General features: G+C 41.9%; 1 protein-coding gene across 1 annotated transcript in view; it reads right to left on the bottom strand.

Moving 5' to 3' along the window:
- Nucleotides 1-18987, bottom strand: part of BASP1 (brain abundant membrane attached signal protein 1) — a 47447-nt gene extending 28460 nt beyond the window's left edge. Inside the window, exon 1 of the mRNA XM_033111232.1 lies at nt 18753-18987. The gene's annotated coding sequence lies outside the window, so the exon portion shown is untranslated. The remainder of the gene's footprint in view (nt 1-18752) is intronic.
- Between the last annotated feature and the right edge of the window lie 6315 nt (nt 18988-25302).

Below are 25302 nucleotides of genomic sequence, written 5' to 3'. Positions count from 1 at the left end.
AGAGGGCCACCACACCTGGAATGCCTGCGAGCTCAACAGCTGACTGAGACAGCTTTCCTTCTTCAAAAGGAAAATTATGAACGTTACTCATATTAAGAATAGAACTTACTCTGTGTTCTAAAGCAGAAGAACATTCCCGATGAGCAAGGAGGGTTCTTTGTGCCCCTATCAGACAGCCTTCCTGATAGCAGGCTTCCTTACAACACCTCTATGAAGAATTCTTGGCTGTTTACCACCACAGCCTGGGCTGGAAGATTCCATCAACAAGCCTTCAAGACATACAGAAAAATTCCAGCTTGTGAAAATTTCAGGGAAATTACACAGTAGCACAAGCAGTGTTTTGATACACAGAATTGTGATTCATTTACATCAAGACTACCTAATGAGAATTTTTTCTTAAGACATAGATGCAATTAAAAGTATTCATTACTCACCAGACTTGAACTACTCAACTCTTAGATATTAGGGTCTAGGAGGACTTAATAAAAATCTCTAATTCCTATTATTAAGACATTTCTGTTTTTATAAAACAATAAATGAAAACTAAACTCTGAGCACATGCTCTCAGGATGTATTCAGTAGCCATTTAACTCTTTAGGAGAGAACATTGACAGAGAGCCAACACTCTAATTCCCATTTATCAACCAGGAAACTATCTGAATGGTTTGTCCAAGATCCCTACAAATGTATACATTGGTTTAAAGACATGTAAGAATAAATCATTTTTGCTTTTCTCCTCCAAGATAGAATAATCTCGAAGGTGTGTTGATTGATTCACATCGAGCAATTACTGTGGGCTCCCTACTGCCTGAAGTTCTAGGAGAAACGACAGTTAAGCAGAGAGGACTCCTATGTCCAAGGCATTTCCCTGTGGGGTTGAGAAGTAATCAGTTGTCAATCAGTCATAACAGAAGACAGGTCATACAAATCAGACTAGAGGTGAAGGCTAGAGGAATGATAAGAGATTGGTTAACAACCTTGCCAAGTGTGTTGAGAGACTTCAATTAAAAAAAAAAAAGTCATGTCCGAGCATCGCAGCTACCTCTGTAAGAGATTTGCAATTCAGGAGTCAAGAGAAACCATCACTTCAGGGCAAAAAAGAACTAGATACGTAGGGAAATATAATTCCTATGACACAACATTAACAGCAAAATGATCTGTCAACTTGAGCACTGCATACTTACCCCAAAGAAACTCTGGAATTAACATCTTCCAAAGTAGCTTTTATCAAAATAAAGTGTTTTGTTTGTATAAGACACCCTTTTTCGTCATATGTCACAGGCAATTTCAGAGTCATTTCCGGACACCCTGAACCTGTGTTCCCAGAGATCTCTCTGGAACAAAAAGCACCACCACTCATTCATTGGATTCAAGAAGTAACTTCCTAGAAGAAAGATTTAAAGAATCCTGCAAACCACTCTGTGCTTTTCTTGGAATCTTGAAGTCAGGAAAACAGCAATTCTTCTTGTTTCTCAAGCTGACTAGCCTGTCCGATGGCAGTGAGGCTGGCAGGAGGGAGTAACTGCGGGGACAGTTCCCCACATGGTTCTTCAGTTACTGTAAGGAAGTGCTGCTCGTGATCAAAGGATATTCTTACTGTGTTTTAAGAACTAAGTATTCTTGGAAGGCTTTTCCTTCCATTTATAATCCCAAAGTACTTTGTTTTTCATGGAAATTTAAGATATGCAAATATCTTTTCTATCTAGTGATTAAGACATTAAATGAAATCAATCCTGACTTTCATATTCTCAAAAGTGATATTCACATAAAATTCTTTAAATAATGGCCTGTTGAACTTGGAATATCTCACATGGCTTAGTTAAGTGCAAGAGGTGGCTCTGACAGCAGAGTAGGGAAAGGACAGAGGTAACGATTGATCCAAGTCGTTAATTTAATGACTCTCCACTAGTTAATATCTCTATCCCTGTTCTTTACAGACTAACACTTGTCTCATTGAATTACTGGTGTTCTTGTTTGCCTTCACTGACTGTAAGCTCCTTAAAAGGAAGGAAACAAGTCTTCGCATCTCCAGCTCATCCAATAAACAAACTTTAATTGTGCAATATTTTAATGTGGTTTGTCTTTCCCCACAATGCATGTAACAGAGTAGAAAAACCCTACAGTGTTTGCTCATTTGAACTGTTTTTAAAAAGCGTAGTCTTAAAAATACGCTTACAAAAGCCACTAATCTTTAAATAAAGAATGAATTCATCACAAAAGCAATATTTGTACCTTTTATAACTATATGAACTTTTTTTACTTATGACTTCAAATGAATAAGTGTACATCATGTGTGTCCAACCCAATAACAAATTTATAGAGCAGAAATAGAATAACCTTCACACAATTGAAGAGAGGTGAAATATGTCCCCACAATTCCCAAAGACTGAGGCCCATGTAGATTGTCTCCTGGAGTTGAGATGTCAGAATCTAAACATCTACACAACTCGTGCCATGCAGCCACAGCAACTTTTGTTTACATTCCCCAATTTTGAAGCCATAATGATACTTTCATCCTAGCAAGTCACATCAGAGGGTTTGGAAATACACATCAAAATGTGTATCAGTCATCCAGTTACTCATTTGTGTCACAAAGTACTGCTCAACCATTGATACCAACCATGTCATTCCAGCTAATTATGCATCCCAAGTACACCATCTATAACCTGGGCCGAGCCTTCAAAACAAAACAGGAAGTTTGAAATGGCGAGTTAGGGATGCCAAATAATACATAAGATAAAAAAAAAATTAATTACAAAGATCTATTACTGCCCTTTCTATTCTGCCACTCAAATTAAATTAAACTGACATGACCTTACGGAGTTGATGGCCCTCGCTGTGCTTTTTCTTGTCCTGATGGCTGGCTCCTTTAGATCCATATGGAAGTGCTATTCTGTATGTTGCGGGGAGAGGCAGCAAAGAAATGGCAGGGAGCTAAAGGGGTCAAGGCTACAGCAATGCCACTGGCTAATTCATAAACTGAATTCATTTCAAATGAGACCATTTTGAGAGACAGTACTGATTCAACAATAAAAGTAGCAAGTGTTTATGGTAAAAATTATGTAGATGTATGAGAATGTCTTATGCCCCCACTCAGCTCACAGAGGTAGACAGTTAAGACCCTGCAATCACAACTATAACTACACTTTTAACATGTGAAAAGGCCTACTAAAATATATCCAGAAATGTTTTAGAATAAGTTGTATCATCAGATTAGACTTGCTTACTGGAACCCTGTGTTACTATTTCTTAACTACAGGTTACTTTGGAAATCAATTTCATATCATTGTAAAAACAACTACTTGTTTTATAATAAGAATTTCATCGATAAGAATTGGCTTTAGAAAACTAGACAAATCAGGGTTCTGTGAGAGATCTCAGGGTTAACTATCTTCTAATGTCTTCAAGTCTCCATTAACTCAAAAATATTTATCTCTGATAATCTTAGTTCAAACTAAGGCCAATGACATCCAGGAGTGAAACCATGAAAATTGAATGCAGACCATCAGGGAGTACTTGAAAACATGGAGGGCAGGGAGTAAATCACAAATGTTGTCTTAATTGTGTTCCTCCCCCCTGCTACCCTCCTTTTCCCCCACACCCTCCCAAAGAAAACACTGGGATGTTTGCGAAAGATTCATTACAAACTGGTTCCTGGATGTGAAAATAAAGCAAAGGACAACATTCTGACATGTGACTTATTTGTACAGCACAGAGTCAAGGGCCATGAAACATGCCCTTCTGTGCCCTCAGCCCACTACTGAACCACAGGTTCTGTGGGAGAAACGGACATCCAGACATGCATGAAGGACTGGAGGAACTCACAATTTAGAGTTAAGTGGTCCCAGCACAAAACCAGGGCTGGATCCTATTTACTTTGTTAGGTTTACAATAAACCAATGTGTAAATAAAGATTTAAAGTCACAAGCTCAGCTGGGGGTCCATGCATGCAACTTCACAAAGGCTTACAAAATGCTGCTGAGTAATGACCAATCTGGAGCAGACTGTCATATTCAATGGTTTGGGAGAAGGGACGAAGAATGCAAGGACAGTCAGCCCAGCTTCCAGTCCCTGTGGTTTACTTCCAAAGATTCCATAGTGTCATACTATTTGTTCCCCTAAAACAATATACAATTTTATTCTTCCTTTGAGAATGCCTTGGAAGGAAGCTTACTTAGATGCACCAGCCGTTAGTACTAATTACTCGTAATGTCTCGGGGATTTAGAACAATTACTACCAAGGTTACTGCCTGGAAACAGAATAATTACACTAATTGGAGTTCATCAGAAATTCATCTTCATCGTTAGCACCACTGATAAGGTGAAATTTACTGTCCATAAATGGAAGTCACCTCAGCTGCCAAAGGTGACTTTCAAGACACGTGCCCTCCATGACTATAATGTACAGTAGGCAACCTTTGACACTGAACAAATGTGGAGAGCTTAGTATGTATCAGAACTGTTATGGGTCAACAAACCCGATACATCCCTGCCTCCTGTGTCGTTTCATCAAGAGACATTAAATAATCACATCAATTTTTGATATATGCAGGGACGACAATGGCAAGCGCTACAAGAAGTGTGGGGACAGTCAGGAAAGGCGTGTCTGAGAAAGTGGCATGTAAGCTGAGGAATATTTTGGACAGTGAGAAAAAGAATATTCCAGACAGAAGGAACAGTAGAAAAGAGTTTGGAGCACTGGGGAGAACTGAAAGGTGGGTCATGTGGTGAGAGTGAGGATGAAAGAAGGCTGAAGAGGAAAAGAGAAGGTGCACGTGCAGGAACTCGCAGACCAGAGGATTCTGGTATTTTAGTCTCAGTGTAACTGAAAGTCATGCTATAAAGTCTTAAGACACAGGAATGCACAGATTTAGAAGAGTATTAGGGCAATAACCAAAGACAGGGCTAGAAGCTTGGACGAGGTTCATGGCTCAGAGCAGTGAATGAAGGGAAGCAGAGTTTGCTGCCCCACAATATGCCTCTTTGGGAACGTTGGTGATTTGGGGCTGGTTAATTTTAAGAAACATCAGACCCGGGAGAAGCTCTGAAAACCAAGTAGAAGTTATCCTTTGTAAAAGGATATTTACATTTGTGAGGGCAATCTCCCTTTGTAAAGAATTAGCTTATCTTGAGTAAATTAAGATAGAGGGATCACCCTCTCCGTACCTGGAAGAGAGGATAACTCTAAATCTCTAGAAACCCTTGGCGACTGAGAAGGCACGGACTTAAATCTGAGAAACAATATTAAATCTGAGAAACAATATTGCCCTCGTTACCTGTGCTTTTCTTGGTCACCTCCCATAAATGACTCTTCACTCACAACATCTTTTGTCTTTAGCTGAAGGTGGTATTTAAGGTGATGGCTTCTGCCATTTTGGCAAGTTTCTCAGTGTTCCTGGGTCTCTCCCATGTATACATGAGATATACGTGGTATTAAACTTTAATTTTAATCTGTCTCATGTCAATTTGTTTATTAGACCAGCCAAAAGAACCTTGAAAGATAGAGGGAAATATTTTCTCCCCAACAAGGGAAATGGACGGATGTGTGAGATAATTACAAGGTACAGTCTATACAGCTTTGTTACCAGGAAGAGGCCAGCTTTCTGGAATGAATGGACGGTGCTACTGACCAAGAAAGTGAGCATGAAAAGAGGACCATGGACATTGGCTTGAAAAGAGATGCTGCAGAAATTAGAGATAACACATTATACGGTAACTCACATCACATGTTACATGCAAAAAATTTAGCAGTGAATTTTTTTTTCTTTTTTTTATGAAAGATATTAAACAGCAGCAACTTTCAATTGTTGTAAGGCCAGTGGTTTATCTGGTCAAATGGAATTGTTATATTCAATTAGACTGTGGATTAATGAGGTAGTGTTTTTAGGGCCATAGTTCACACAATGTTACATGACCTGAAATTTGAAACAGAAAGCAAGGATTGCATCACTTGAGAGGGCACCCTCAAAAGTTGTAAATTGCTTTTTTAAAGAGTCTTTCAAAACTGTTAAATGCAGACATACCCACATCCGCTTTTGCTGAGAATGCCCCTCAGAGAATCCCTTAAGTATCACTATTTGTTTTATTGCTTGGAAAGGCCCAAAAATCCATTAGCCTTGACTTTTGTAGTCAAAGACTTCGTATGATTCCTGACACTTCTTACTTCCTGCTCCTCAGTGTCTCATTGTATAGAAACCTAGCAAAACTCCAGCCATGCTTCCCACATTTGCCGTTGTTAAAGCCTCTATCTTTTAATGCCTTCAAGTCTCCACCCAATACAACTTGCCCCACAGTAATATTTGGTATGGAGAATCCCTACCACTAGGCAGGGATACCAGACTAGGATTTTTAAACTGGCCTGTACTTCTGGTCAATTCTTCCATCTAGAATAGGAAGGGTCTTTACCATTGTCACTTGATTGGAGATTTTTCAATGGGTTACCTCGGAATAACTCTATTTTAATTCACTCAAGACAAGCTAACTCTTTACACTAGATGCACTAAGTAAATTCTTCTCTTTTCTTTTATTCACTCTCTTGTAATATTTGAGTACATAAATAACCTAATGGGAAAGTTTTCAGGCAGAGGAAAAGCAGGATAATATACAATATAGTCCTAGAATGAAAAATAGGTTTCACCATGTGTTAATGCGTATTGATTGGTTGAGAAGGATCCTGAGGCCTCTTTCATGTACGTGTCCATCACGTGCACAGCAGAGGGAATGGCATCTGCACACACTGTGCTACCCCCGGGACAATGGGGCCACAGAAACATAGCTTTGAATCCCACACTAGGCTCTACCTTTTCTAGCACTGTGAACCTTCAGGAAATTAACTTCTCTGTATCTTGTGTGTCAGATGAGGACATGTGTCCTTGTCCCACATGGGCCACTGAGGATTAGATTACACCAGGGGCTCAAGTATTGTTGAGTCTCCCCACTCCCTTCTTGAGGGCGAGAAATGAAGCAGCATTTTGCACAGGAGCTTCAAATTGTTCTTCGCTGTAAATAAACCACCTTTCTTGGCCTGCAACAGGAGTTGTTATCAGCTGAGTTGTATCACCCCAAAGTTCATTTGTTGAAGCCCTAAGCTCCAGGACCTCAACTTGTGGCTGCATTTGGAAAGAGGGCCTTGAAAGAGATGATTAAGTTAAAATGAGGCCATTGGGGTGAGCCTTAATCCAACAGCATGGGTGTCCTTATACAAAAGAGGTTAGGACACACCAGATGTAGCAGGGATGCAAGCACACAGAAGCAAGACGATGAGAGGACAGAGCAAGACGGCAGCCATCTGCAAGCCAAGGAGACAGACCTCAGAAGAAATCGAATCTATCAACACATTGATTTTGGACATCTAGCTTCCATAGCTATGAGAAAATCAATTTCTGTTGTCTAAGCCACCCAGGCTGTGGAATTTTGCGATGGCAGATAGAGCAGGAACAAAGCGCAGTGTGTTCTACCACTTCCATGACTGATCTCCACCCCCTCTACCCCGGCCCTTCCTCTTCTCATATCCCAGTCACCTGCGTCCCCTTTCTGCCCATGCAAACAGCAGGAGGAGAGAGCAGTTGGGGTCAGAAACAAAAGGTAACGAACTGATGATCCAGAACAATGTAGTTTTGCTTCCTGTATCGTACTTACCAGAAACCCTGCCCACACAGGGGGGATACGTACATTCTGGGAACTAGAAAGGAAAGGTGTTCCGCTCTCTCCATCTAGAAACATGGCTGCAAAATTACCATGTTGAACTTCCCTCCAGAACAGTTATTTCCTCCTTATCAGAAAGAAAGGTGTTTGTTTTTTTTTAAACCTCAATATTTAGTAAGAAATGCTGTTGCTCACAAAGGCCTCTCCCTCTCTCTCGTTTGGACTGTTTAATCAGGTAGGACGGTAGTTACATGTGTTATCAGAATCCAGTTTAAATGGAAATGCATCCCCAGCCAATTAAGCCTCTCACTAACCACAGTGCATATTAGTGCTCTGAAACATTCGTTCTCTTAGAAATTTCCTCTACCAAGTAAACTATGCAAACAATTGCCAACATGTCAGGGCCTGCTGGTTTGCTACGCTGCATGCTGGTAATGTTAACAACTGTCTAAATACCAAAGGAGTTTAGGCTTTGGTTTTGGTTTTTAGATCTGTCTCCCCAAGTTCACATCCTCTTCCAACAGGAATCATACCCAGCTCAAAACTGGCGTGAGTTTTTTTCACTCCCCTTAGAAATAACAGTAACTTTTTTTTTTTGCAGTATGACATAATTCTGGACTGCTATACCCTTTGTCTGACATGTTTGGCTATCTCACTACAGAAATGACAATCGACGCTCCCGTGGTAGTTAGTTTGCATAGCCAATGGGATCGATACAAGAAAGAGACCCACAAGTAGGGTCTACTGGTCTAAAGAAGGCAAGTGAAAGGGGCAGCATGAACACAATTGTGCTGATTTGCCAGCTGCTCCCTCTGATCACCACTTCTTCTCCCCTTAACGTGGTAGTACTTGTTGCTGGAAGCAAGGAGGCAGCCAAAAAAATGTGTTACTGTTGACAGCATTCAAGTTTAAAGTACAACAAAGTGGTATTTTTTAAGCAGAAAGGACTAACGAAGATAGTTGTATGGGTGAGGGGCAGAGATGTGAAGACCGCTGACATTTAAATTCACTTTTTTTGTTAAACTCACTTTTCTGTTGTATTCTCTGCACTCAGAGTTTGTAGTAAATTAAACCTACTATCTTAGAAATATTAATAGAAGGGCTTACCCATGAGAGCGCATTGCACTTGAAACTACCAGTCTTACCTTAGTGCAATCATGTGTTACAATTCCACTGTGTAGTTACTTCTCGCTGCATTGTGGCCAGTTGAGGTCTCCTAGGACAACCGCTCACCCAGGAAACTTTAGCGCAGCTGAAATCAAAGCTAAGCTTTCTGGATGGTGGAAACAAAACCAGTTTGAACAGAAAGGGAAGAGGTGAATGGAGTGAGCTATTAATGTTTGTGTCTCTTACACCAGTGAAACCTTCAATGAGACTTTTCATTGGTCAACCACTGGACTGCATGAGGTAGAAGAATCACCTTCAGATGTGAGTCACGTGAAGAAACATACACCTGGGAAACCATTATCAATCTTGTCTTAACAACCTTTGGGAGAATATCGGGCCAAACACTTATTGCTATTTGTCTGGAAACCAAGCACTGAAAGTTCTAGAATCAGGTTTCTAAAGTCCACCTGGGTGAGCCCTGGGAATTCAAAGCCTGAGGTGTCTATAAAAGATCACCCGGGCAACTGAGGAAATGCTCTTGCCACAGGAAACCTGTCAACAGGGTGGTCACCAAGGCTGGGTGATCACAAGACCCAGGAACTACCTGTCCCCACAATTGTTAACTGAGATCCTTTCTTTTTTCCTTAGGAAAATAAGTCCTTCAGAGAATATTCCAGAACCCCTTGTTTAACCATACAATATATATAGTAAATACCCAAGTGGTCACATAACCTCACCCTACCTTCTTGATGAAATGCAGGATAAAGAAAGGGAGAAAGTCACCTCTAATCTCCTGTAAATCACCAATTTCTCTACATTTTCCTTTTCCCCAATCATCTTAAATATGACTAAAGCAAATACAGAAGCTGTTTATCCTCTATTGAAACAGCTGAGAACATTTGTAAAGGTCAAAGACAGCAAATATACCTACAGCCCTTCCAGTTTCCAAGATAAGCTCAGAGAAGCTTAAGACAGTACTTTGCAAAGACTCAACAATTCTGAGAACCTTCCTATGCACCCTGAAGAAACAGGGATGTCCTCACAGCTACTAGATGATTGCTGATGTTTTCCCTTTTCTTTTTTTTTTTTTTTTAAGAGGAGTAAAGATTTTTACTAAAGCGAAAGTACAGCTCTCTCGTGAGAGGGGATACCCGAAATTGGGATGCCCCTGTTTTCCCTTTTGATATACCATTTCCCTAATTAGATCTTGTCGCTATTTAACTTAGCTATTATACTAGCTTAGGTGGTCATGGTGTTTTGAAGGGCTGTCAACGGGTAAATGATAGGAGTCTTTTCAAAATCACTTTGCCAAGCAATCCAGGAAACTTATCTAGAATGTTCAACCAGGAAAAAATATTCTCTCAGATCTATTTCTTTATAAACTTAAAAAAGAGGTTTTGATTTGGGTTTATTTTAGGGAGATATCCTTTTCTGAACCTGCAAAACTATAATAATTAACAGAATTGTAGAAACGGAAGTCACATGTTTATTGCAGATTCCCTGGGGAAAAAATGTAAATTCATTAAAGCTTATTCTCCACTATTAAAATGTCTAAATAGATCATTTTAAATATGAAATTAAACTTGTGTCTCATCTACGACTGTCACAGTTTCACCATATACAAGTGTAAACTTAACATTGTTAAAATTAGTTTCAAACATCTGCATATTAAGTTTTGCAAAGTGTTTTAACAACTCGTACCTAAGTTCCATATTTTAATGACTACTTCAGAAACTTAGAGCTCTTCTGAATCCTCTACACTGGCCCAAATACTATAAATGATAATTCTAAAGAAAAGAGATTGAACCTCATGTTTCATGCAGCTCTCAAACCAATAAGCCAGATAGATAACGCTAGTAATCCATATAAAAGCTCAAGTCCATCCATCACCTCTCCACAATACTGCATGCTGGATTTTCCAGGAGTTTCCTGAGCATTTCTAGGGCACAATGCCTGATTGTTCCACTCACTCCATAGCCCCCAAATTAGTCTAAAACCAACTGATTTTCTTTTCAAATGTGTAACTTCTACCCACAGCCCCCCAACTTTGCACCACTGTTCATTTTAGGAGGAAAACAAAGATGACACTAAAATTTAGTTTTATGAGTTATTTTAATGCATGCCACAAATTCTTTGGCTTATGGAGGAAATCATGTGCCTATAATGTAAGAAGCAGAGAGATAAGCAGAGGGAGGAATGGCACATACATAAAGCAGTAACAGGTAGCACCTGGAGACAAGGGACACAGAAGCGTATGAAAGGCAGAAGATGGGATGGGATACAGGGTAACAGGGAGGGACACAAAATCAGATTTGGATTTTCAAAAAACTAGTAGGTTTTTTTTTTTTTTTGAAGTAGCAGACAGTGAGTAAAAGTTTGACTCAATTAGACAGAAGGGAGGGACACGTAGGAGGAAGCTTTATTGGGAAATCACCTGGGTTTCCACTCAGCCAGCTCCTGGGACCTTGAGCAAGCCGAGAATTTTCCTAAAATCCTTTTGAGCTCCAAAATACATGTTTTAGTCATGAGCTTCGAACCTTTTGTTATGGTGACACAAGTATTTACAAGGACTCAGGTTGTAGTTAGGATAGTATTTAAAACAGCCACGAGTTTTTTTAAGTGAATCCTGCTTGGAAGCAGAATGAAAACTGGTTAACAAGTTCAGGACTCGGTTTAGTTCTATCAGGCAACCCTAACTATATAGCTGGAGGGGGCGCTGACTAGTATCTGATTAGTATCTGAAAAGTAGAATTACAGGTAAGGTATCTGAGTTACTACCTCCTCCACCTGTGAAGTATAATGAGAAAAGAGAAGGTGGCCAACCAAATCCACCAAATTCATCCACAGTCCTTTTAAGAGCGGCCATCATCATCATCCTAGAAAAGGCATGACTTGAGGGTACTAGTCCATGTTCACTATGACAGGAAGCACTTCTAATCTATGTCACTGAATGTATTTACTGATTAAATATGTATTCCATGCAGCTCTTCTATGATACATAATTTTTCATTGAAGAACTTAGTATGGGTCTCTTTACATGACTATTGAAGATGTTAATATGTTAGAAGGTTATCCATTTTTATCCTCCAGTCTCCATACTGCACAAGGTAAAATGGCCAAGGCTAGCGGGAAGTCCAGTGTACGTAGCATTGTGGAGAAGAGGGACCATCAGACATAGGCTTGAATTCTATCACTTTCTAGTAGCTCTAGAATCTTACGCCCATCATTTAATGCTCTGTTTTTCATCTGTTCGCAGGTAAAATGCATCTAATAATTTGCTTGAGAGAATAAAATTCGAGCATATAACATACAATAAATAGTCAACAAATGTCCAGTTCCATCCCTTAACTGCTCCAGTTAAAAAAAAAAAAAAAAACACCTCAGTGCTGGAGGAAATTTTTTTAAAAAGATACAACTACCATATCCAAAACCTCTTGCCTACAGTGAATAACTGACAAAGTAAAATAATCTCCCTCCTAATCCATAAGATTCAAAACATGCTTAAATAAACTATTAAAAAATGATTTAACCAAAATGATAATGACTTTACCTTCACTCAATAGCAAAAACCCGGTGTCCAGAAGGCCAAACACCAATCACCTGGGCAGAATCAAAGGCCTGACACGTTGGAACTGATTGGAGGATGTACCAATCCCAAATATCTGGAATTCTCAAGCACTTCTTTTTTGTTTCTAAGGACACAGTGACTAAGGTCTCCATGCAGATAATTACTTTCAAAGATTTTTGTCAACAGATGACAACACCTTTACATTCCTGCATAATACAAGCGTCAGTTTTCTTCCTGGAATGGGGGTGACAGCAACTTGGGAAAGGGGGAAGGGCATATACCATGCCCGTCCTTGGAATTGGAAATATCTCAGTTGGTTTATATCAATCTTAGTACTACTAATGCTGAGACACTCCTTTCAAATGCTAATGCTACACCTTGATGGGGACACAACAAAGCCAACCGAGTTCTTTAGGAATCTGAATGCATTACCTCTATCCCCAAGGTCATACAATGAGCCTTTCTCTGAAGGTCTTTAATTTTCCAGTACTTTCACTTTTTTTTTCATTTTAATAGCAATTCTGTAAGGAGGCTGGGGTTTCTCTTCACCTACCCACTTTAGACTTTTGAAACTAGGACAAGTGTTCTGGCAACATATTCAAGGTGTCATACACTTGCCAGGACAAGTGTTCTGGCAACATTCAAGGTGTCCTCCAGCTATACCTGGAGGATTTTTCTAAACCACAGACTTCAATATCCTACGAACTACTCTTCAAGGCACCACCATGGCCTGTCTGGCAATCTGACCTCTCTGAAACAAGCATACGAACAGCTACAGACCTAGAGGATGAAGTAAAGAAAACTGGGCCTCTCACCACTTTACGGTGAATGTGCTAAGTAAAGATGGAAAGAATATTTATGAGGCATTATCCTAAGTGTTGGAGGATTTTACTTAATGCATATAATAACTCTGTATTGTAACCTCCATTTTACAGATGGGGTTTGAAGCACAGAGAAGCTAAGTAATTGGCCAAAATTCACACAGCTAGAAAATGGCTGAGACAAGATTCTTGACCCAGTGAATCTGGCTCCAGAGTCCAACTCCACCACACCTAGCCTTCCTAACCAGCATTCTAAATACCACACTCCCTCACAAGGTACAAACAATGGCTGAAATATACATTTCACAAAGAAGTCCAAAACACAAATCCATGAAGCCCAGCCCTTCCTCCCTCATCCAAAATGAACAACCACAACCAAAAAATCAATTCAAAAACAAGTTCATAAAATATTTAAGTGATAAGGGGGAAACACTGTGCAAACGCGTTGCTCTCCCCACTGCACACCATTTTCCTATATTATCGTGAAATGTTTCCTTATGCCTTGTACCCGCTGTGCTTGCAGATGGTTTCCATTTCTCAATCTCTAAAGCTTTCAGGAATTTATTCCTAGACTTTGAAGCTTGCTCAATGGCAACCTCCCCACACGGATGGCCTTGACTAGTCAAAAAAAAATCTCTGCTTTCCCTGTGTTTGTTCAAAACTCTATTGCCTGTGGAAAGCTTGATTTTTTTTTAAGTTACTTAAATCCTTAGGGTTCAGAAAAAGGAACACACATTCTGAGACACTCTCGGCATCCCCTTTCATCCAATTTCTGACTTCCAGAGGGAAAAACAGAATGCCGTTTAATCACAAGGCTCCTTGGGCTTGCGCCTTCTCAAAACTGCAATTAAACTATTCTGGTAAGAATTTGGCTCTATATGATTGTCTTCTACTCTTCTTAAGGTTCACTGGACAATTTTTCTCATGTGACACTTACCTAGATGTCTGTCTTAATAGCTGTGGAAGGAATGGCGTTTAACAAAAACCTTCCTTTGGCAGGCTGGGAACTTCCGTGGTTTTAAAATTACCCCAGTATTTTTTTCAAAAGAATGTAAATGCCATCTCTTGTGTTACATAAGCAGCCATGGGGAATTCAATGAGGGTGGCCATCCTGGTTTCACTCAATCCACTTTGGGGCAAATTCTCATACAGTATCTCAGAATTTCAAATACATACATCCATAAGGACAGAAATTAGGAATTATGATATTTGAGCATCTTTGAGAATGAGATATCCAATTTCTGACTAAATATACCCAAAACTCTCAGATCTTGATTATTAGCATGAAACAAAAACACAGTTCAATATGCGGATTTTAGTTAGTGATGTCAATCACACTGTGTATTGAAATGCAGACTGAGAGGTTCTGGAGCCCCTACCAGCCAGCCATTGTACTTATGTACTTTCTACACATACGTGTGGTCCTTATTATAGCCTGAAAGTAGGAATAATTATCCCAGTTTTATAACTGAAGAAAGTGAAATCCAGAGAGGTTTGAAATAATTTGCCCAAAGTCGCCCAGCCAGTGCCTAGGGTTTTTCCAAATCCAGTTTCTTTCCACTATACCCTAGGAAACCTCCAAAAAAATCTCCCCAAAACACATCAAGTGTACTCTTTTAAAAAAATCTGACTATTTACAAACTCAAAGGCATTTCCTGATATGTATCCACCATAATTAAGCCAAAGAGTAAAGTTCACATTGCATTGGGTTATCTTAAGCCTTAAGAGACAGAAGAAATGGAAATGATCCAGTAAATTGAGAAAACTTGATAAAATGAAGAAGTTTCCACACCATTTCCCCAAGAACTTCCACTTGTGTATATACACAGGAGTTTTCCTCAGCAGTTACCTGGTTTCTAGTTTATCAGCGAAGACAATCATTAAGATGTTAATCTTTTGATAAAGGTGTAAAACTGAGTAGGTAAAAACTACATGTAAGAAAAACAAAAGCCTAAACAAACCAAAGCACTTCTTTCAACAGAACCAGACACCAAAAGCAGTTGCTTTTAACAAATAATAGTTGACAGGCCTTTTGGGGGATATTTTCCAAAACAAAAATTTCCACATATCACAAAAAAAAGACAAAACAATTTTATAAATCCTTTATTTAGATAGCATTGTTTATTACAGCTTTTAATGTTCAGTGGTGCTTAATGTGAGTTTTTAAGCCTATAAATGAACATCTTAATTTAAGATATACAATGCAACCCATTTGTTTTAGGAGTATACTGGTAGAAATCAGAAGTAAACTTCTTAGTAGGCTAGCCAGGCTCTCTCCCTTTTATAATACAAACATATTTAGAAAGAAAATGTATTATTTTCCAAAGACCAATAAGAAGCACTTATAAAATATTCTATACCAACTAGTTTACTTTTATATGAGTACAATTTTATTTTATAGCATGATTGCATACATACACATATATGTGTACATATAAATGGTTTTGGGTTTTGCAATTTTTTACAAAACTGCAATGAAAAACAAAAACATCTATTTTATAGAGATCAAATATCCCCCAAATGTTTAAGTTTTTCAAACTCCACTTATCTTGACCATGGCTTAATGGAATGAAAATGGTTTAAATTGTTCTTAATGTGAATTTAAATTAAAAAAAAAACACAAAAACTAAAGAGATAACAAATCATGTCTTACACTATAATATGGTTTGTTCTGGTAAATCCAGGAAGATAGACTAAAGTTGCCTCCAAGGATAGGAAGCTAAAGCCCTTTGAGCTGAGGTCTTCCATTGGACATTTTAATTTGAGTGATTAGGGGCTGGGGGAGAGTTCTCTTCCACATGCCACAACGAAAGCATAAGCATTAGTTAAGGACAAAAATACCACAGTCCATATAGTCACCTTTGATGCATTTTTTTCAAAAGGCCCAATTAGCTCCCTTTCTCCACCTGCTAAGTCTTGACAAAAAGTTACCTAGCTAAAAGAATAAGCTAACTGATCTTTTTTATTATTATTCCATTTAAAAATTATCATGCTCAAAATCCTAAGATTCATTGAATTTGGGGTATACTGGTATATATTTGCTATTGAATTTGGTCTATATTCCAGCTCACCTCTCCCTCAAAAACACAACCTACAGAAAAAGAAAAAAGAAAAAATACTACATATATCCCTCTAAACCATAATAAAACACTCAACATTAAGGAATAGAGAGGGTACCAGGCAGCTACCCTACCAAGTACAGGCCCTGACAAACAAAGTTCAAGTTTTTATTAAAAGGAACAAAAGAGATGATTTCCATTTTCCTGCCACGTGTTGTCCTATCAGGCTGTACCAAGAATGCTTCAGCATAAAATTCTTTTAAGCATATGTACCATTGCAAAAACATAATATTTAGCTCCTATTTTATACACGCAATGTCTCCGTTTGGACAGTAAAACAAAGTAGCCCAAGAAAAAATCTACAAACCTATAATCTGGATAATACATTATTGGAAAGAAAATCAGCTATCAAAGGTATATGCATTATGGCTTCTGTTAGATATGGCAAAAAAAAAAAAAAAAAAGGAAGGGTGATGAACTTAACCATATTCACCCCAGCAACCCTAACTGCCTTCTTCCTCCCCCAAGAGTGGCTTTCCATCTCCATGGGGTTCGCCTGGATTTCTAATGAAACAATGAGGTAGGAATCAAGAGAAAAATGAGAGTTAGAATCATGACAAGGTAACCATTTTCTCTATTCTGGGTTTTGTAGGCCATCTTGTTCCTATAAACGCCAAGATGTCTCAATTTTTCCCAAGTAGTGACACTAGGGGCAATACCCACTGTCCGTTTGGAGACCAATGTCCCTTAATCAAATGACCAGCAGCAAAAATCTGTCAAACAGTTAATTAATGCAAATTAGGAGAGTCACCATCACTGCAGTGCAATATGTTACAGGAATAAGAACAATGGACAGTACTAGAAAGGAAAATAACAGTGTTCGATTAAAAAATATTTAATTCACAATTTGTCCTCATAATAACGGCAAATCTTCTTTTTCATCAATTGAATCACTAAGAAAGCAAAAGATGAGAGATGGCCTAATAAAGAAGAAACATACACATGGGATGGGGAGAGGGGACTGTCATTTGCGCCCAAGGGTTTCACGCAACATTTAGGGCAAACGCCTTTGTTCCTCGGCCTCGGAAGACAGAGTGGGTGGGTGGGTGATGGAGAGATCAGCCCCGGCTGCTGGGCCCTCCACACCCTGCTCTGTGGCGCATGCGCGAGGCCAAGACAAAGGAATAGGTAATTACAGTCCCGATTCATTCATTTTGTCCGCAGTACTGGGGATCTGTTAGCCCTGGCTGTACTCCCGGGGGGAGGGAGCGGGGTGTGGGGTGCTGGTCACACCCCTATAGTAGGAAGACCATCTCGATGCTAGTGTTTCATTTTAATCGGCCACGTCTGTGCTACTGGCCTCGCGGGAGACCGAGGTGTGTCAACCATGCTCAAGGTACTAAAAATGCACCCATGTGCGCTGTGCTAATTTCAGCAGGGTGAAAATTACACAAGCAAAGGCTGTCCACCGAGTTTGTTTCAAGGCAGAAATACCTCTGGGGAAGCGGATAAGGAGCCCAGCCAAGCGTTCGATGAATATTCATGAAAAGAATGCGGTTTGTAGCCGCGCATTGTGTGTACGACCGGATCCAGGGATTCTGCAATTTATATTTTTCGGGATGGAAGGGACTGGAACCGCGCGTCAGGTTTCAGCGTTAATGCTTTACGCAAAATCTGCTAAACCTCAAACATTCGCTCACTGCCGGGCTGGGCCGTCAGGGGCCGCGCGCTGTCAGCTTCAAACTCACACTCTCCCGGCCAGGACCGCGGGTGTAGGCGCCCAGTACGTTCTCTGAACCGAAGACTCCAAAAATTTAAATGTTCAGAGGTGGCCCGTGGGTTAGTGGGAAGGCAATTCAGCCACGTCCGAGGCTGGGTGTTCCATCAGCTCAGAGGTGCTTCTGGAGGCACGTTGTCATGGGAATCTCGCATTCCTTGGCCACCCCAAGCCAAGATTCAGGAGTCCCACGGGTGGAGGAAACCCATTTGCTAATCCAAAAACCACCTCCTTCCTCTGATCAGACCAGATTCCGCGTATTCCCTCTCCCCTTAATCCCACCCCACCCCACCCCACCCCCACCCTCCATCTTCGGCTGCTGCGCCCCTCGCACCAAGCGCTTTCTTCCCCGCAGTGGAAGGTTCCGATGACAGATACGCTCCCTTCAGCCCCACAAAACCGTCCCTTCGGGACTCAGTGTGCTTAAAGGGCTTCGCATTAGGCAATTTCCTCAACTAGCACCTTCTCTCCCGCTACGCACCCACCCCCAACTCGGTTCTTCAAACTCGCCATCCCTCCATCCTCCCCACCCGGCGAGTAGCTGAAGCCACCCACTTCGGGGGCTCCCAATCACCCCAGATCCCAGAAGTGCGACGGAGCCCTGGTGGAGGGACCCCACGCCCGGCGCCGTCTAATCATACCCTGCACCTCCACCCACCCACCTCCACCCGGCTGCAGCTCGGAGAGAGAAGGGCGGGCCTGGGGAGCGGGGCGCGGTGCGGTGGAGTAACGGACGCCCCCGGAGTTGCGGGCGCCCCTGGTCCGCGCCTCCTTACCGGCTCTGGGTGCCTGCGCCGCCCGTGGGTGAACGCGGTGCCGCCGAGGGGCCCGGGTCGCTGGTGTCGTCCGGCCTGGCGTCTGGCCGCTGGAGGAGGCTCTTTCTCCGGCTCGACGGCGGAACCCGGAGCGAGGAGCGACTTGGAGCGCTGCCGCCGCCGCCGTTGCCGCTGCCGCTACTGCCGCGGCGGCTGCAGCCTCTGCTTTCCTGCGCTCGCGCTCCCCCTCCCCTTCCTGCCCAGCGCCCTCCCCCGCCGCGTCCGCCCGCCCAGCCTCCCTCCTCCTGCTACCCCGCCCTCCTCCCTCCCTCTTTCCCCTCCATCCCGGTGCCCCGCCCTCCTCCATCCCTGTGCGCTCCTGATGTCCCTCCCCTCCATTCCAATCCCTCCACCTCCCTTTTCCATCCCTGTGGACCCCCTTCCCCTCCCCTCCATCCCTGTGCCCCTCCTGCTTCTCTTCATCTGCCCTCCATGCGGGTTTCCCACTCGCTCCCTCTCTCCCCTGCACTCCTCTGGATTCTGGTGCCCCCCGCCCCTCTTCCCCTCCCCCGCCACCCCAGCGCTGCTCGTGGGTCTCTCTCTCTCTCTCTCTCTCTCTCTCTCTCTCTCTCTCTCTCTCTCTCTCTCTCTCTCGTTCTCGCTCTGTCTTTCTCTCTCTCTCTCGAATAACAAGTACTCGGGCACTCGCTCAGACTTAAGGGGATGCCCAGAAGTGATGAATGACGCCCCCTGCCACCTGCTACCCTCCTCAGCACCCAAAAACCATTCGCTCGCTACTTCCGGCTGAGATTCCTATACGCCCGCCGACAGTGAGGCTGGGGGTGACCTGAGGGCTCCCCCTCAGCCTCTAAGGACGGATGTCCGAGGGCTTGAGGGTGGCCTCCAAACAGCAGGCACGTCCCGGAGGCGCCGGGCGGACGAGGCGCGCTGGCCTGAGCCGGGAAGGCTGCGGCTTCTAACGAGCGCCACCGCTAAGGTCCAGCTGGAGGGGCGGGCGGCGACGCCCTGCAAGGATGCTCTCTGGACTTGGGAGAGGAAGAAGGGAAGACAAGAGCCCGAGGAATGGAACCGTCGGGTTGTTTGTTTGTCTTTTGTGTCTGTGCTTTCAATGGAGGCCATCAGTTCTCGGAAGACTGGGTTAGCCGAGGCAACCCGCACAGAAGCGCACAAGTTAAAGCCGGGGCCAACCGCGGTGTGTCGGGGAGTCCTGGGGGGCTGCCACTTTGTCTAATACCGGGATACAACATGACCACCTGGGTAGGGAGGTATGCTCACGGTGCTTATCTGTTGGCATGAAGCAAATGTAAAAGAACATAACATGACGTCGCTTACAACGGTAGCTCTTTCTTTAGCCAAAAGCGATTTTACCTTCCCGCAAAACCGGTCTGAACCTTTGGAACTTTTATTTGCGGTATTTTGGCGCCCTCTGGCTGTGTTTGTGTTGCTTTTATACTCGCCTGTATCCCAGCAAGGAAAAAGATCGAATTGCAGGTTTTCCTCCTGGGTGGATCTGCCTTCCTGACCTAGGCGTCGATTCTTCTCGGACAAAATTGTCTTCCAAAATCCTCGTGACAAAATGTAACCATGTTTAGGGGGGCAGTCGCCAAAGGCAAGTGCATCCGCATTCAACTGGGGAAAGGTAAGTCCATTTTCGATTACTAGGGGGAAAAAAAACTTATCCGAACTTAACTACATTTAAATTAAGCGGAGTGGCCATGTCAACCCAGAGCTACGCCAGAGGTTTTGCTGTGGAAACACTTGTGTACCCAACTGAACAGGAATTTAAAGTTTATATGCGGCCACACCAAATTAGACAAATGCATGCAAGCTGGAAATGTTCACAATTTAACCAAAGGGCGGTAAGAAAAAAGTGGGGGCTTTGTTTGTTCTTTTTCATTTTTTTCTTTTCCCTTTTTGCCATTTAAATAAAACAAGTAAATGTGGCACAAGAATACGGAAGCAAATTACAACTAGGGTTGCCTTCAAAGCATTTTATTTATTTGGACATAAATATTTATTCAGTGATTTATGTCCAGTGTGCCCCTCATTCCAGCACACTGTCTATGAGGCTAGATGCAGGGTTTCTCAGCCTCCTGTTTGGGGCCGCTAATTTGGTGGGGGGCAGGCTGTCCTGTGCACTGGGACGTTTAGCATCATTGCTGACCTCCACACACTAGTTACACACTCACACACAAACCACCACCACCATTGTGGGGACAGAGCCCCAAAAAGCAGTTTCCAGGCTCTCGGCCTCACATAGAAAGGTGCTGGCTCAGGTAGTAAATGGCCATCAACTGTGATCAAATGGCCATCAGCTGTGGCTAGTTGGCCGTCAGCTGTAACCAGTGAGCCATCGGGCACTAATATAACGGCCGTGGCTAGGCTAGCAGAGAATGGGGCGCTAGCGAGAAGATGGTGGCTGAGCCTGCAAGCGGCGCAGTGAGGGTTGAGAATTGTGTGGCTCCTGTTTCCTGTTTCTCCAACCCAGCTGCCAGTGAGAGTATAGTGGTATGACTTCCCTACCTATGGCCCCGTGGGTGTTCCTTTTTGGCCTCACCATGTCCTACGTTCTTGTGTGGGGAGCGGGACCAGAGACCCTGAAGGCCGCCCCGCACAACACCATCATAGACATTTCACCAGTTGTGACAACCAAAAATGTCTCCAGACATTGCCAAATGTCCCCTGGGAGGCAAAATCACTCCAGGTCGAAAATTACTTGGCTATAAAACTTTAAATCATTGTGAGCAAGTCTCTAAGTTTTTACCCTATCGAATTAGTGGGCATTTGCAATTTTATGCTCAAGACATTTGTTGAGTGTGTTTGTTAGGGTATCAGAATAGTTATTTCATTTAGCACTCAGTTTTTAGCCCTGTGGTCTTCTAGGCATGAAAATTATCTTAAAATTAATAAGTACTCGTACATGATAAGCCCCTGGATGTTATGTTCTGTTTTCTCTTTTTCCAATTAAAAAACAACAACAACAGCAACAACATAAAAATTAATGTTTGGTACCTTCAGTGCTTCTGGGTAAATTTTCATGATAGGGAAAACAAGCCTTTCAAAGGTGTGACTGGACTACAGATCACAGGTTACCATGGAAACAGGAGGCAAAAGCTTCCACCAATGAGACCGCAGATCTTCTCAATTGTGTTTTTCCATCAGGTATTTTAAGGCATTCTTTAATGAAATAATGATGTAACTGGCTGGCAATGCTCTTAACCTGAAGAATGGAAGCTTTTCCAGAATTTATAGACATGTATCAAGTGGTAGCCAAAATGTTACATCTCAATATGTTACTATGTAAAGTCCAATTTGGTGATGTTTTTAGTGGTTCATCTCACATTTTTAAGGTGCGTGCTCCTGAAAAAACATCTTGAAACACACACTTAGGGAATGAATGAAGAAGCATTTGAAGCTCTGGAGTTTAGAAAATTGTTACCATTAACTATTGTGGATGTCACTAGCTATTTAGATTATAGACTAACGGACGGGGGAGCCTATGTTAAAGGTGTGATTTATGACCAATTTAATTACCTCTCAACATTACACTCATGAAAATAAAAACTGTTTTACTCTCCAAATGAAATAAATATATTTTTAATAAGCAAAGCTGGATTGCCTGGGTTGTAAAATGAATTCCTTTGTCATTTTCAATTGCTTACATAATTTGTGCCGGTGAAACATAACCTGCATTATGAACATATTTATCAAAAGCATAAATTATTCTGTGACTACTGATTTCTGCTAAAGTATTTGCCATAGAATTACTTGTAATATAATGGACTCATCATCACCTAAATTACTAGTCAGTTTATAAAAATTTCAGTGTGTGTTCACCTTTTTGAATTGTATCTGTTGTGTCAATTGAAATGTCTACAATAATTATATAGACCTCATCTCATCTTCAAACCTCACCCAGGACTCTCCTCTCCGTGCCTCCCATACCATCTACCGAGTCCCCGTGTCTTCCTCAGTTCCCCATCCTTTCCTCCTAAATAGTTCAAAGAGAATGAAAGTCCCAAAGAAAATATGTCGACCAACATGAATGAAGCTAAAGCACGGTGACAGCAGTGTCACCTGTGTTACCCCAACCATGTTTGCTTCACATCTTTTTGGCTAACTTCTATCCAAGGCCACTAAATTAACCCAAACCCTGGGAGACTCATGTAGAGAATTTGATAAACTCAGCTCTACTGGTAAGTATTGGCTGGAGGACCGAATTGCTATAATGTGTTCACAGGATCTTATGTACAAATTAGAAGCTCAAGGCCAGAGAGCCAATATTATATGAAAGAGTACAGCTGTTTTTATATATATATGTGATTCTTAATTACAGGAAAACATTGAAATCTGTATAACATTTACTCCATTTTTCTCCCTTCTTACACCCCCCACACACATTATTACTATCTGACCCTTCACATAGCCAAGCGAAGGACTTCCTCTGTTTCAATCAGTGCTTCTCCAGCAGGGGCTCTTTTGCTCCCCAGGGTACCTTGGCAATATCGGAGGCATTTGGGGAAAGGAAGTGTAAGTGGGGAAGTACTCCTGGCATCTAATGAGTAGAGATCAGAGTTGCTGCTAAACATCCTACAACGCGCATAGAATACCCGCAACAAGCAATTATCCCATCCAAATTGTCAATAATGATAATGAGGTTGAGAAACGGTGATTTAAAAGAGCATGAAGTTGGAAAAGACCTGATTTTTGTTAAGAGCACATGTTCCAAGGGGAACTGCCTCTTGCTGTGGTTTTGGGGTGTCTTTAGCAGGCAGCAGGTTTGGAGGTACAAAACTTTATCAGAGATTCTCCTTTGAGCAGGGTCCTGCAATGCACCCTGAGCCCTTCACTGACCACCTTCCTTGGCTGTAGCACAAATCGAGGCAGTCATTCCAGGAGCAATGCCGGAGATTCACCTCCGGCTTTGGAGTTCCACTCTCTATTACTATATGCTGAGCAAAGGGGAGAAAACAGCTTCACTGCGGTTCCCTATGTCACTTTCCTCCTTATGTTCTGTAAAAGGATAGCTGAGAAGCTTTGGCAAACATGTTTATTATGAAGCATTAGACTTGAAATGGAAGGAGCAACCTGTCCTTAGCTCTACATCAGGAACATATTTGCCCAAGATAAAAGGTAGATAAAAAGCAATCTTATATTCTACCTGAGTAGTTTTTATTCCCAACTACCTTCTCCCTGTCATAGCCCCAAGCTAGCCTTTCAGTCCCAAAGTACTTTTTCTACTCACCAGCATTTTCTGTTAAGAAAACACACAAAACCAATGATAAGAGGCCCTTTGCCTCACTAACCAGGAAGGGCTTCTTCCAGGCAGTGCCTACCTGTTTCTACAGGACAGGGGATTAGAGCAGAGGGACCTCAGTCCTGGGGAAACAGTCCTTCATTCTTTGGCTGCCCTTCCCCCATAATCACTCATTAAACCTTCAAAGAACAAGTTACTTTCCACGGCATAAAGAATGCTGTTATTATTATTCACATGGTTCCACTTCTAAATGAGTAAGACTGTAGAGGTTCCAGTGTTAGATAGCCTGAGCCTTAAGTCTGGCCCCTTTCCTTGTTATTACATGCTTCTCTCCTCTTATATCAGCCCCTACTGGTAATTAAAATAGTTTTACTTTCATTCCAATGCCAGGAATGATGCCCAAAATAAATTGGCAAGTGCTCAAGCAAGTTGCCACCCAGGATGCAGAGAATGCATATTTTTGCTATAAATTAATTAAGGCTTTTCCCTACTTCTCCAAGTGCAAATGCTGTCCAAATTCTAACATCTATCTACCTCCGCTCTTTAGATAGACTCCCTAAGACTCGCAAGCAGATGTCATAACCCAATTGCTTCTCAAGCCCAGGAATCTCCTAGTCAGATAAACTCATGTCAGAAAGAATCATTTCTCTCCAAACAAAAAATAATTAGATAGTAAAAAATGAGAGAGCCAGACTTAAAATGTATAAAGGAAAAAGCTGGCATTAAACAGTTCAGGATATCTAAAAACAGAAAACAAACAAAAACAATCAGCTATGGTGTCTGTAGTTTCTCATCTTAAAGCATCAGTGGTCTTGGTGGACTTGGAACAACAACAAAAAAGCAATTTCGTTATCATTAAAATGTTCACGCTATCAAAATCAAACAGAAGGAAAGAAGTCAAAAACGACTTAAGTGCCTAAAGCAAGTTGCTGAACAGTATACATGGCACTGTCCCATTACGCTCTAAATAAAATCCTGGCGAAATGTCTGCAGGATTTTACCCCAAACTATTTCCAGTAGCTCTCACTGAGAATTGGCGTCGTGTCAGAGATGGGGTGAAGGGTTGCTTAGCTTTCCAAGGCCATGTTTTAAAGTTCCATGCTTTTGCAATGGCCATTCATTACTTTGGGAAGAATATATAATTTTGTGGATTGTTCAGGAGACCTGTCCCCGGCCAAGAAATCATTACCTGGAGACTGCCTTCTCATCAGCTTTCCCTGCACTCTGTGTGTGAACTCTGCACTTGTGCTTCGTGCATCTTTCTGCTTCTTCGCCTTTAAATTAGGGACTTCG

The sequence above is a fragment of the Rhinolophus ferrumequinum genome, chromosome 7 (assembly GCF_004115265.2).
Source record: "Rhinolophus ferrumequinum isolate MPI-CBG mRhiFer1 chromosome 7, mRhiFer1_v1.p, whole genome shotgun sequence".
NCBI classification, from domain to species: domain Eukaryota; kingdom Metazoa; phylum Chordata; class Mammalia; order Chiroptera; family Rhinolophidae; genus Rhinolophus; species Rhinolophus ferrumequinum.
The sequence above is the reverse complement of the archived record's forward strand: the minus strand, read 5'-3'. Positions and strand labels throughout refer to the sequence as shown.